This window comes from Oncorhynchus tshawytscha, linkage group LG06 (assembly GCF_018296145.1).
Source record: "Oncorhynchus tshawytscha isolate Ot180627B linkage group LG06, Otsh_v2.0, whole genome shotgun sequence".
NCBI classification, from domain to species: domain Eukaryota; kingdom Metazoa; phylum Chordata; class Actinopteri; order Salmoniformes; family Salmonidae; genus Oncorhynchus; species Oncorhynchus tshawytscha.
The window spans coordinates 30876698-30889997 of record NC_056434.1 but is presented as its reverse complement, the minus strand read 5'-3'; the positions used below and the strand labels follow the sequence as shown (position 1 = coordinate 30889997).

Genomic DNA, 13300 nt, shown 5'->3' with positions numbered 1-13300 from the left:
CCTACCGGAGGGGATATTTTGACCATTCTCTTTCGTGTATAGTTTGACACCCCCCTCCCTTTTGCGACACACACACATGCACACACGGTGTGTGCTTCTTTTCATTTATTAGGTGTCTCTTAAAAGAGCCCTTTGAGTTTGTTCGGCAGGGAGCGGCAAGGGACAGGGAGTGGAAAGACCAGGGCCTGGTTTCCTGATAGTGATGAAACTTAGGCTTACAAGTGTTTTAAAGCTGTATCTTTCTTACAACGGCCGAAAATGTAACATGCGTTTCCTAGAGAGAACGGTCGCTAAGTGTGTTATAGCATGTGTTGATAATGATAGAATAGAAAGGAGTTGCTCTCGGATCAACTTTCTCCATTCAAATCAAATCTTTCCTTAACATTAGAATTATTTCACAATACTGATGACGGATCAGCTCCTAGGGTGATATTACCACCCAAGGCTGCAGATATTGAGGTGGTTATTCAAATTCGTACCCAACAAAAATGCACTAATCCCTGATTTGGCACGTCATTGTGCACATGTTAGGCTACACATCATGAGAGAAAAGAAGAAACCCGCACACTGCTCTTGATAGTATCACTGCTCTTTAATAAGCTTATGTATCGGCCTCACGACCATCAGAGCTTTGCGAATACGTAAGCTTATTAAAGATCAGTGATACTATCAAGAGCAGTGTGGGGGTTTATTTTTATTCAACTGGTACCACACACCTGCAAAAAAGATAGATCTGATTTGCGAGTGCATTTTGCATTTTGAGGCTACACATCATGAGATATGTTGAGACAAATTACAGACAGTACTTACAAGTAGCAAAATATAACTCAATTGATTGACCATGAAAGGTATTTCAATATGATTGAAATCGGCCTATAGCATACTGTTTATATTTTTAATGCAATCATATTGGTTTTCATTTCAAGCATAAAGTGTGTGTATAAAGTGACACGGGAGGGCAAAAAAGCATCTAACGACGCACTTATCTGTTTTACGAGTGGTCTGAGGCGGCTGTTAGATTACGAGCGCTTTCAATTGCAATTTTAATAACAATGGTTTTGTGAAACAGCTCTGAGATTTAACGATGCTACTATGAAGGTTCTGAAGATGAAATTGGCCTTAAGATGTTCTTTGAAAATAGGGACCAGCTCTCAAACTCTGCTCCCATCTGTTTTCATATTTATACTGCCATTTATAAATGTGGGGAATGAATGTGTGCTCTTTTGCAGGAGTTGGACAGCTGTGTACAGCATTATTAAGAACATATGTAGCTGAAGGATTTAGCGCACCTATCCAATGTCAAGTGTTTTGTGTCTAATGACTTTGAACTTTACAGCTGTTTCTCAGCAGTTTTTCATTTGTCACAGTGTTTGTTTAAGGAGTTCACAAAATGGCTATTTACGTGCCACAAAGTTATGCAGGCTTTAAAATTCAAGCCCACTAATACCACACCTGTAATCACTCGTGGACAGATTCTCGTGAACAGATGACACGGTGAGAATCTGTGAAGGCCCACATGGAAGTATGTGATTAAGAGCAGCAGTAGTTCATGGTTTGGGGTTTTCGTCTTTGATTATTTGGACGAATCAAGATTGGGCAAAGGCGGTGCTTAAAATGGTGTGGTGATTTTCTAAACATGTGCGGAGTATAAATGCTTTCCACTAGATTCCACAGCCACAAAGTAAAAAAGCTATAATGTAAAAATTCATTAAAACAGAAACTTGTTATTTGGCCATGTCAAACACTGATGAAATTAGGTGAAGGGAGGGGTTTGGCTGAGAGTTTCCGTTTGCGAGGGAGCAGACTTCGCTTTATTTCTTTGCACAAAGGTACCCCCAGAAGTAAAACAGGAAATGACAAACTTATGCAAGAGAATTTTCCTTCGGGGAAACTAATAATTCTACTACTCGGCTGTTCATCAAGACCTTGAATAGTAGAATCAGCTGTGTCAGAACTCGGCTTGAACAAGAAAGCGTGCATAACCATGTAGCTCTTCAAGAGCAAATGTGACCATCCTTGAATGTATAAATGTTATTATATCTGATGAGGATAAATGTATTTGATACATTTTAGAATAAGGCTGTAATGTAACAAGTGGAGGAAAAAGTCAAGGCGTCTGAATATTTTTCTAATAAATTGTATATATATATAGAATCGCCCAATCTTGATTCGTCCAAATAATCAATGACAAAAACCCCAAACCATGAACTACTGCTATATATGTTATTATATATATATAGAGACAGATCATTTTAATAGCAGGACAATGTAAAGTCCTTTATCCCTCTGAAGAGTATGACTTAGGCTGTTTGCGAAGATTTGAATCCTAAGCAACCTGCTTACATATTGTTGGAAGTACAATAGACCAACATAGCTACTGTAGTTGGTCAAAGCTTTGTGCTGGAAATCATTGTTATGGGATGTTGGCTATCAACAACAAGGCAACTCTTATGACTAATTGGGAATGGGACGCAAGCGTAGGATTGATCACCCTGTCGCTGGCCGCCTTTGGGGAGGGTGTATAGTGTGAAAGGCCGAAACACCCTAGGAATCAAAGGTACACTACTGACGATGCGCTCCCCAAATAGACCCCACTGGGACAGTCATGGGGTAGCTTCCCATTTCTGTAGTTTCCCATGCTTCGCAGTATGTTGGAAACACCCACTTTAGCTACAGAAAGTCAACATACGAGAATACCCCTAGAGTCTGCGAGAGCGGGGGCGGAAGATGACTCATCGGCTGACAACATGGTAACGACTGGACTGGAAACGACTACAACTAATGAGAGCACAGCACAAGAGAACACCACAGCAACTGTCACAAGTTATGCTGCAACAGTGGGCCACAAACAGATGCAGGTATGTGTCTGTGGTTGGAGGAAAGTTACATCACACCATGGGTTGAGGATCCACCAGGGGAAGAAGGGGTGTTTGGGTAAAGAGAGACAGAGAACTCGCATTGATTACTTTCTGCGAAAGTGATCAAATCAGTCGAATGAAGCACAGCAACTGGACGTAAACCATAGTTTGCAGTGCATCAGTACCACTGTCATGGAGGACGTAAACTCAAGCACCGAAGTAACAACTGAGGTGGAACCAACAACAGGAGTGGAACTCACCCAGCCTCCCAGACCTGCAGTCGAGAGGAGACTGCCAGGGCACAGACCGTATGTGAAGTGGCCTGGCGCCAGTGACAAGAAGTTGTGGGAAACAGTGAATACTGACCTTAACTTGACCCCGAGAAACTTCGAGGCACAGTGGAGAAGAAGTTGGAGAGGATGGGGGACATCATCTATGAGTACGGGACAGAAAGATTTGGAGTGGAAGAGGCAAAAGGCGGGAGAAAGGTTCCAACCCCACCAGTTTCCAGGAGGCAACAAGAAATCAAGTGCCTCGTTCAAGAAAGGCGGCAGCTTAAGAAACAGTGGAAGAAGGCCTCGGAAGTGGAAAAGGAGGGCATAGAGGCACTTCAGGCTGACATCAAAACCCGGTTGGCATCCCTCCGTAGAGCAGAGAACCTACGGAAACGCAGAAGGAAGAAAGAGCAAACTAGAACTCGATTCTATAAAGATCCCTTCAAGTTCCTTAAAATTCTCTTCACAAAGGAAAAAAGTGGAGCTCTAAAAACAACAAAGAAAGTCTTAGAGGAGCACCTGAGAACAACAAACTTTGACTCAAAGCGGCATGAACATCTGGCCATCCCATCAGATATCCCACCCATTGAACCCCCGGAACATCATATTGAGACCAGCCCTCCGACATGGAAAGAGGTGGAAAACACAGTTCAACGGGCAAGAACAGCGTCAGCCCCAGGGCCAAATGGAGTCCCGTACAAAGTGTATAAGAACGCACCAGACATCCTGAGGTTCCTCTGGAGGCTTATGAGAACAGCTTGGCAGAAGAAGATAATACCCAAAGTGTGGCGTAGGGCAGGCGGGGTCCTGATCCCTAAGGAGAAGGATGCAGTGAACATCAGCCAATTCCGCCCAATCTCCTTACTGAATGTCGAGGTAAAATCTTCTTTAGGGTCATTTCCCAGAGGATGGCCGAGTACCTGCAAAGGAATGCGTATGTCGATACATCTGTACAGAAGGCAGGAATATCAGGGTTCTCTGGCTGCTTGGAACATTCCAGCATGATCTGGCACCAGATCCAAATGGCCAAGGTGGAGAAAAGGGACCTCCATGTAGTCTTCCTCGACCTCGCCAATGCATTTGGTTCTGTGCCCCATGAACTCCTGTGGTCTGCCTTCAGATTTTTCCACATACCGGACACCATCACAAACCTGGTGAAGTCGTACTTCCAGGATCTGCAGTTCTGCTTCACCACCTCAGAGTTCACCACCTCATGGCAGTGCCTGAATGTAGGTATAATGGCGGGATGTACCATTTCTCCGTTGGCATTCACAATGGCAATGGAGGTTATCATCAGATCCTCAAAATGGGTTGCTGGTGGACGAGTCGACTCTGGTTTCCGCCTCCCTCCACTCAGAGCCTACATGGACGACATTACAACATTGACCACCACTGTCCCATGCACCAGGAGACTGCTCAGAAAACTTGAGGAGAACATCAGCTGGGCCCGTATGAAGATTAAACCATCCAAGTCACGCAGCATCTCGATTGTGAAGGGAGTACTTTCTGACCTGAAATTCTTCATCGGAGATGACCAAATCCCAACAGTGTCTGAGCAGCCGGTAAAAAGCCTTGGAAGGTGGTATGATGCAAGCCTGAAGGACAAAGACCAGGTGCAACAGCTGTGCAAAGACATCAGTAGTAGCCTACAGTCCATCGACAACACCCAGCTACCTGGAAAGTTAAAGGCCTGGTGTCTGCAGTTTGGTCTCCTACCCCGGGTGTTGTGGCCCTTAGCACTGTATGAGGTTCCAATCTCAACAGTGGAGAAGATGGAAAGAGGAGTCACAGGCTACTTAAAGAAGTGGCTCGGAGTTCCACGATGCCTTACCACCATAGGCCTCTATGGAGATGGTGTCCTCAAGCTGCCCCTCACCAGTCTAACAGAGGAATTCAAGTGTGCAAAAACCAGGCTCCAGATGACACTGAATGAATCTCGAGACCCAGTGGTGAGCAACAAGGCCGCAGTCCAGGAGGCAACCAGAGGTGGGCCAAGGCAGTAGCCGTCTCTTGCCAAACAGGGACAGTGGATGGGACTCGATGGGACAGTGTGGAGAAGAGGAAGATCAGCTGGAAGGATCTGTGGGCCATGGAAGCGAGGCGGTTGAGCTTTCCATCAGAGCAACATATGACGTCCTTCCAACACCAGTTAATCTTCACCAATGGTATGGTGAAGATCCGGACTGTGCCCTCTGTTCCATGCCAGCCAACCTCAGGCACATTCTCACAGGGTGTAAAACAAGCCTCACCCAAGGACGCTACACTTGGCGTCACAACCAAGTCCTTAAAAACCTTGCGTCCGCCCTGGAGGACAAGCGAGCTGCCACCAACTCCCTACCACCCACAGTAGCATCACACTCCTTACGGACAAACTTTGTCCGCGAAGGGGCTAAACCACCGAAGAGCGGCTCTACACCATTAGAGCGAGACCAGCTGTGCTTGGCCCGCGACTGGAAAATGCTAGCTGACATTGGCCGGCAACTCGTGTTTCCTCCGGAGATCGCAACCACCACCCTAAGACCTGACATGGTGCTCTGGTCCCGTTCGCTCAATAAGGTCTTCATCACTGAGCTCACAGTACCCTGGGAGGACTCAGTAGATGAGGCTTATGAGCGAAAACATCTGCGCTATGCTGAACTAGCTGCCGAAGCACGGCATCATGGCTGGAACACAGAAGTCCGACCAGTGGAGGTGGGCTGCAGAGGTTTTGTGGCAACATCTACAACCAGACTGCTTAGAGACCTGGGAATTAAGGGCCAGAGCCAGCGTTCGGCAATCAAAGCTGTATCGGAGGCGGCAGAAGGCAGCAGTCAGTGGCTCTGGATGAAGAGGAAAGACCCCAGCTGGGCCCCGAAGTGAGAGGGCCAGGAGGTATGCGGTCAACAATGCTTGACTCAGGGAGGAGGACGCCCCTGCCATGCATAGTCCCATGGGATGTTGGCTATCAACAACAAGGCAACTCTTATGACTAATTGGGAATGGGACGCAAGCGTAGGATTGATCACCCTGTCGCTGGCCGCCTTTGGGGAGGGTGTATAGTGTGAAAGGCCGAAACACCATAGGAACCAAAGGTACACTACTGACGATGCGCTCCCCAAATTTCACCACGCTCACTGTTCATTAACTCTTGGAAGTGCTTGCACAAAGGATAGTAACATCTCATCCTGTGTTCTTGGAATCTTAGAGCATAGTTGAAGTACGCATTGTGGTGCTCATTTTAATTTCTTTTCTTTTTCGACTTCAGACCAATGCCTACTTCTCAATTAAAACATTGATGAATGTACGTTTGATTGTACATTTTTATATTTTGGAATAACATATTTTTTTACAGTTAATGTAGAACTAGGCCTTTCTTCAGTAAACTTTAAAGTACATTTTCAGGTAACTAGTTAATGGGTACATGTTGATTATTTGTGTACATTCCAGGGGCTTTCTTGATTGTCTTATTAAAAGAGATAAGAGGAAAACATGTCCAGTTTACTCAATATTTGTCATTACTGTATACTTTAACTTTGAACTTTTATTGCTGTGTTTTGTCGTATTCTAATGTTGTATGATCACCTTCTGATGTAAAAACAATGGAAAATAAAAACAAAAACAATGTTTTATGTGAGAAGTAGGCATTGGTCTGCAAAGTATTCACACCCCTTGACATTGTTACTATTTTGTTGCATTGCAACCTGTAATTGAAATAGATTTTTATAAAATGTAATGGACATACATGGACGTAAAAAAAGTCCAAATTGTTGAAGTGAAATGAAAAAAATAACTTGTTTCAAATCGTTCTAAAAATATAAAAAACAGAAAAGTGGTGTATGCATATATATTCACCCCTTTGCTATGGAACCCCTAAATAAGATCTGGTGCAACCAATTACCTTCAGAAGTCACATAATTACTCAAATAAAGTCCACCTGTGTGCAATCTAAGTGTCACATGATCTGTCACATGATCTCAGTAGATATACACCTGTTCTGAAAGGCCACAGAGTCTGCAACACCACTAAGGAAGGGGCACCACCAAGCAAGGGGCACCACCAAGCAAGCGGCACCATGAAGACCAAGGAGCTCTCCAAACAGGCCAGGGACAAAGTTGTGGAGAAGTACAGATCAGTTATAAAAAAATATCCGAAACTTTGAACATCCCACGGAGCACCATTAAATCCATTATTAAAAAATGTAAAGAATATGGCACCACAGCAAACCTGCCAAGAGAGGGCCGCCCACCAAAACTCACAGACCAGGCAAGGAGGGCATTAATCAGAAAGGCAACAAAGAGACCAAAGATAACCCTGAAGGAGCTGCAAAGATCTGCAGCGGAAATTGAAGTATCTGTCCATAGGACCACTTTAAGCTGTACACTCCACAGAGCTGGGCTTTACGGAAGAGTGGCCAGAAAAAAGCCATTGCTTAAGAAAAAAATAAGCAAACAGGTTTGGTGTTTGCCAAAAGACATGTGGGAGACTCCCCAAACATATGGAAGAAGGTACTCTGGTTAGATGAGACTAAAATGTAGCTTTTTGGCCATCAAGGAAAACGCTATGTCTGGTGCAAACCCAACACCTCTCATCACCCCGAGAACGGCATCTCCACAGTGTCTTATTTCCTGTTTGTGTCAACCCCCAAAACATTTTGCATCTTCAAAGTGGTAGACATGTTATGCAAATCAAATGATGCAATCCCACAAGAAATCAATTTTAATTCCAGGTTGTAAGGCAACAAAATATGAAAAGGATTGTGTCGAGGCACAGATCTGGGGAAGGGTACCAAAAAAATGTCTGCAGCATGGAAGGTCCCCAAGAACACAGTGGCCTCCATCATTCTTAAACGGAAGAAATTTGGAATGACAAAGATTCTTCCTAGAGCCAAGATTGAAGACTTTGGCCCGAATGACAAGTGTCATGTCTGGAGGAAACCTGGCACAATCCCTATGGTGAAGCATGGTAGTGGCAGCATCATGCTGTGGGCATATTTGTCAGGGGCGGGGACTGGGAGACTAGTCAGGGTCAATGGAAAGATGAACGGAGCAACGTACAGAGAGATCCTTGATGAAAACCTGCTCCAGAGCTCTCAGGACATCAGACTGGGGCGAAGATTCACCTTCCAACAGGACAACGACCCTTGTCTTGTGTGCAGATTGATGAGAAAAAATATATATTGAATTAATTGTAGAATAAGGTTGTAACGTAACAAAATCAATGGATTCTGAATACTTTCTGAATATACTGTATGTGGTTTATGGGAAAGTATTTGTTCAGAAGAGGAATGTCAGAGGAGGTCATTGGGCAGTTAAGTTGAGTGCAGACAATAGGTATAATTCGATTTTGGTGCATTTTCTGAACAAAATTTCACTGTATAATTACACTATTCCTATTTTAAAACACTTTCAAGTAGGATTGCAGTTTTGAGTCACCCCTTTCTTACACAAGAATGCATTAGTCTGCATTTCATTAGTGCTTCCAAATGAACAGCTGGAGTGATAGCCTTCCTTCTTCAAGGTCCCTTTTACCCTGTACAAATCTCCCACTTTACCACCACCAAAGCAACCCCAGACCATCACATTGGCTCCACCAGATCTGGGGAAATGAACAGCTGTATCTTTTTGGCGTGCAGAGGGTGTATTTCTACATGAAATTGAACAGCCTCTGTAAACACAATTTTACTGAATTACACTACTGTTCAAAAGTTTGGGGTCACTTAGAAATGTCCTTGTTTTCATTGAAAACATACATGAAATGAGTTGCAAAATGAAAAATATAGTCAAGATGTTGACAAGGTTATAAATAATGGTTTTTAATTGAAATAATAATTGTGTCCTTCAAACTTTGCTTTCGTCAGAAATCCTCCATTTGCAGCAATTACAGCCTTGCAGACCTTTGGCATTCTAGTTGTCAATTTGTTGAGGTAATCTGAAGAGATTTCACCCCATGCTTCCTGAAGCAACTCACACAAGTTGGATTGGTTTGATGGGCACTTCTTACGTACCATACGGTCAAGCTGCTCCCACAACAGGTCAATAGGTTTGAGATCCGGTGACTGTGCTGGCCACTGCATTATAGACAGAATACCAGCTGGCTGCTTCTTCTCTAAATAGTTCTTGCATAGTTTGGAGCTGTGCTTTGGGTCATTGTCCTGTTGTAGCAGGAAATTGGCTCCAATTAAGCGCCGTCCACAGGGTATGGCATGTTGTTGTAAAATGGAGTGATAGCCTTCCTTCTTCAAGGTCCCTTTTACCTTGTACAAATATCCCACTTTACCACCACCAAAGCAACCCCAGACCATCATATTGGCTCCACCATGCTTGACAGATGGCGTCAACACTCCTCCAGCATATTTTCATTTTTTCTGCGTCTCACAAATGTTCTTCTTTGTGATCCGAACACCTCAAACTGAGATGCGTCTGTCCATAACACTTTTTTCCAATCTTCCTCTGTCCAGTGTCTGTGTTCTTTTGCCCATCTTAATCTTTTCTTTTTATTTGCCAGCCTGAGATATGGCTTTTTCTTTGCAACTCTGACTAGAAGGCCAGTATTCCGGAGTCGCCTCTTCACTGTTGACCTTGTGACTGGTGTTTTGCAGGTACTATGTAATGTAGCTGCCAGTTGAGGACTTGTGAGGCATCTGTTTCTCAAACTAGACACTCTAATGTACTTGTCCTCTTGGTCAGTTGTGCACTGGGGCCTCCCACACCTCTTTCTATTCTGGTTAGGGCCAGTTTGCGCTGTATTGTGAAAGGAGTAGTACACATCGTTGAACGAGATCTTCAGTTTCTTGGCAATTTCTTACATGGAATAGCCTTCATTTCTCAGAACAAGAATAGACAGATGAGTTTCAGAAGAAAGTGCTTTGTTTCTGGCCAGTTTGAGCCTGTAATCGAACACACAAATGCTGATGCTCCAGATACTCAACTAGTCTAAAGAATGCCAGTTTTATTGCTACTTTAATCAGAACAACAGTTTTCAGCTGTGCTAACATAATTGAAAAAAGGTTTTCTTATGATCAATTAGCCTTTTAAAAGTATAAACTTGGATTAGCTAACACGACGTGCCATTGGAACACAGCAGTCATGATTACTGATAATGGGCCTCTGTACACCTACGTAGATATTCCATAAAAAATCTGCCGTTTCCAGCTACAATAGTCATTTACAACATTAACAATGTCTACACTGTATTTCTGATCAATTTGATGTTATTTTAATGGACAGAAAATGTGCTTTTCTTTCAAAAACAAGGACATTTCTAAGTGACCCCAAACCTTTGAACAGTAGTATATATACCGTACCAGTCAAAAGTTTGGACACACCATCTCATTCCAGAGTTTTTCTTTATTTGCACTATTTTCTACATTGTAGAATAATAGTGAAAACGTGTAAACTATGAAATAACACACATGGAATCATGTAGTAACCAAAACAAGAGATTCTTCAAAGTAGCCACCCTTTGCCTTGATGACAGGTTTGAACACTCTTGGCATTCTCTCAACCAGGTTCATGAGGTAGTCACCTGGAATGTATTTCAATTAACAGTTGTGCCTTGTTAAAAGTTCATTTGTGGAATTACGTTCCTTCTTAATACGTTTGAGCCAATCAGTTGTGCTGTGACAAGGTAGGTGTGGTATACAGAAGACAGCCCTATTTGGTAAAAGACCAAGTTCATATTATGGCAAGAACAGCTCAAATAAGCAAAGAGAAATGACAGTCCATCATTACTTTAAGACATGAAGGTCAGTCAATGCGGAACATTTCAAGAAATTTAAACAATTCTTGAAGTGCAGTCGCAAAAACCATCAAGCGCTATGATGAAACTGGCTTTCATAAGGACCGCCACAGGAATGGAAGACCCAGAATTACCTCTGCTACAGAGGAAGTTCATTAGTTAACTGTACCTCAGATTTCAGCCCAAATAAATGCTTCGCTGAGTTTAAGTAACAGACACAGCTCAACATCAACTGTTTAGAGGAATCAGTGTTTAGAGGAATCAGGCTTTCATGGTTGAATTGCTGCAAAGAAACCTTTACTAAAGGATACCAATAAGAAGAAGAGACTTGCTTGGGCCAAGAAACATGAGGAATCGACATTAGACCGGTGAAAATCTGTCCTTTGTCTTATGAGTCCAAATTTGAGAGTTTTGGTTCCAACCGCCGTGTCTTTGTGAGACGCACAGCATGTGAACAGATGATCTCCCCACGTGTCGTTCCCACTGTGAAGCACGGAGATGTGATGGTGTGGGGGTGCTTTGCTGGTGACACTGTCTGTGATTTATTTAGAATTCAAGGCACACTTAACAAGCAAGGCTACCACAGCATTCAGCAGCGATATGCCGTCCCATCTGGTTGCTCTTAGTGGGACTATCATTTGTTTTTCCAACAGGACAATGATCCAAAACACACCTCCAGGCGGTGTAAGGGCTTTTGACCAAAAACAAAAAGGAGAGTGATGGAGTGCTGCATCAGATGACTTGGCCTTCACAATCATCTGACCTCAACCCAATTGAGATGGTTTGGGATGAGTTGGAATGCAGATTGAAGGAAAAGCAACCAACTAGTGCTCAGCATATGTGGGAACTCCTTCAAGACTGTTGGAAACTCATTCCTCATGAAGCTGGTTGAGAAAATACCAAGAGTGTGCAAAGCTGTCATCAAGGCAAAGGGTTTCTACTTTGAAGAATATAAATATAACATTTGTTTAACACTTTTTTGGTTACTAGATGATTCCATATGAGTTATTACATAGTTTTGATGTGTTCACTGTTATCTACAATGTAGAAAATAGTAAAAATAAAGAAAAACCCTTGAATGACTAGGTGTCCAAACTTTTGACTGGTACTGTACATACACTACTTATGCAAAAGTATTTGGACACCCCTTCAAATTAGTGGATTTGGCTAGTTCAGCCACACCTGTTGCTGACAAGTGTATAAAATTGGGTCGCAGCCATGCAATCTTCATAGACAAACAATGGCAGTAGAATGGCCTTAATGAAGACTTTCAACATGGCACCGCCATCTTTCCAACAAGTCAGTAAATGTTTCTTATACATGGTTTAACATGGCATTACATATGTAACATACTATTCAATGGACAATATGCAGTAACAAATACTATAATGTGAAGATAGTCTGTTAGTTTAAAACTCAACCTTCTTGGGAACCTATGTTTTGAGAAGCTGTGTGGATTCTTAGGAAGATGAACTCACTAAGTTATTAAGACACAATTAAATGGCTTTAAATCATAGTATTAACACTGGTGCTGTATTTATGACTAATGTTTTTTGGTCGTAGTTGCCTTGTTGCTTCAGTAAATGCCCCATGGAACTTATGGTTACAATCCCTGGATACATCTGCCAGGAAAACATGCATACATTTTTGTACTCATCCAGAGCAATTTACAGGAGGGTTTAGGGTTAGGTGCCTTGCTCAAGGGCACATCTACAGACTTTTCACCTAGTCAGCTCAGGGATTCGAACCAGCGACCGTTACATTACTGGCCCAATGCTCTTAACTGCTAGGCTACCTGCCACCCATAATGTTATGTAATATCATGTAACATCATCTGTAGGAGATTTAAACTTCCCATATGTGAGCTGACTGTATATATTGTGCTAAAACGGCAAACTGCTCATCAGCACATTTTCTTGTAATGAGACAGGATTGAGACATAGAATCGAAATAGAGTGATTAACTGCTCTGTGGCAGAGACTCACGTGACCACAGAAGTTAGTTACAGTAAACGTTAGCTGACCTGTTAGCTGACTCGTCATGGTGTGTAGCATACTCCCTGAATGTTGATGATTAGTTGGTGATGATTATTTGAATCAGCTGTGTAGCGCTAGGGCAAAAAAAACAAAATGTGCTCCCCTTGGTGTTCCGAAGTCTTAGTTTGGGAAACCCTGCACCAACCACTATTGCTACAGTATACTTATCAGTATACTAGCATAAACCATCTGCAATGAGAAGAGCCTACAGCTAGTTTATTCAATGTAATTGAATGTGGAAAATTATGTTATTGAATGAAGCTCGAAAAGGCAATGCAGTTCTTTCTTCTTTTTGTCAGTACATTTTCTTCACCGCTTTGCATCAATCAATCAAAGCTTTTACAACATTAACATGTTCAAATTTAAACTAAATGTTAAATATATGATATCTGTCCACTTACAGGGAGGTTCAATC

General features: G+C 42.8%; 1 protein-coding gene across 4 annotated transcripts in view; it reads right to left on the bottom strand.

The window, feature by feature from the left end:
- LOC112252400 (transmembrane protein 266-like) overlaps positions 1-13300 on the bottom strand; it is a 77985-nt gene that overhangs the window by 54519 nt on the left and 10166 nt on the right. The window lies entirely within an intron of this gene.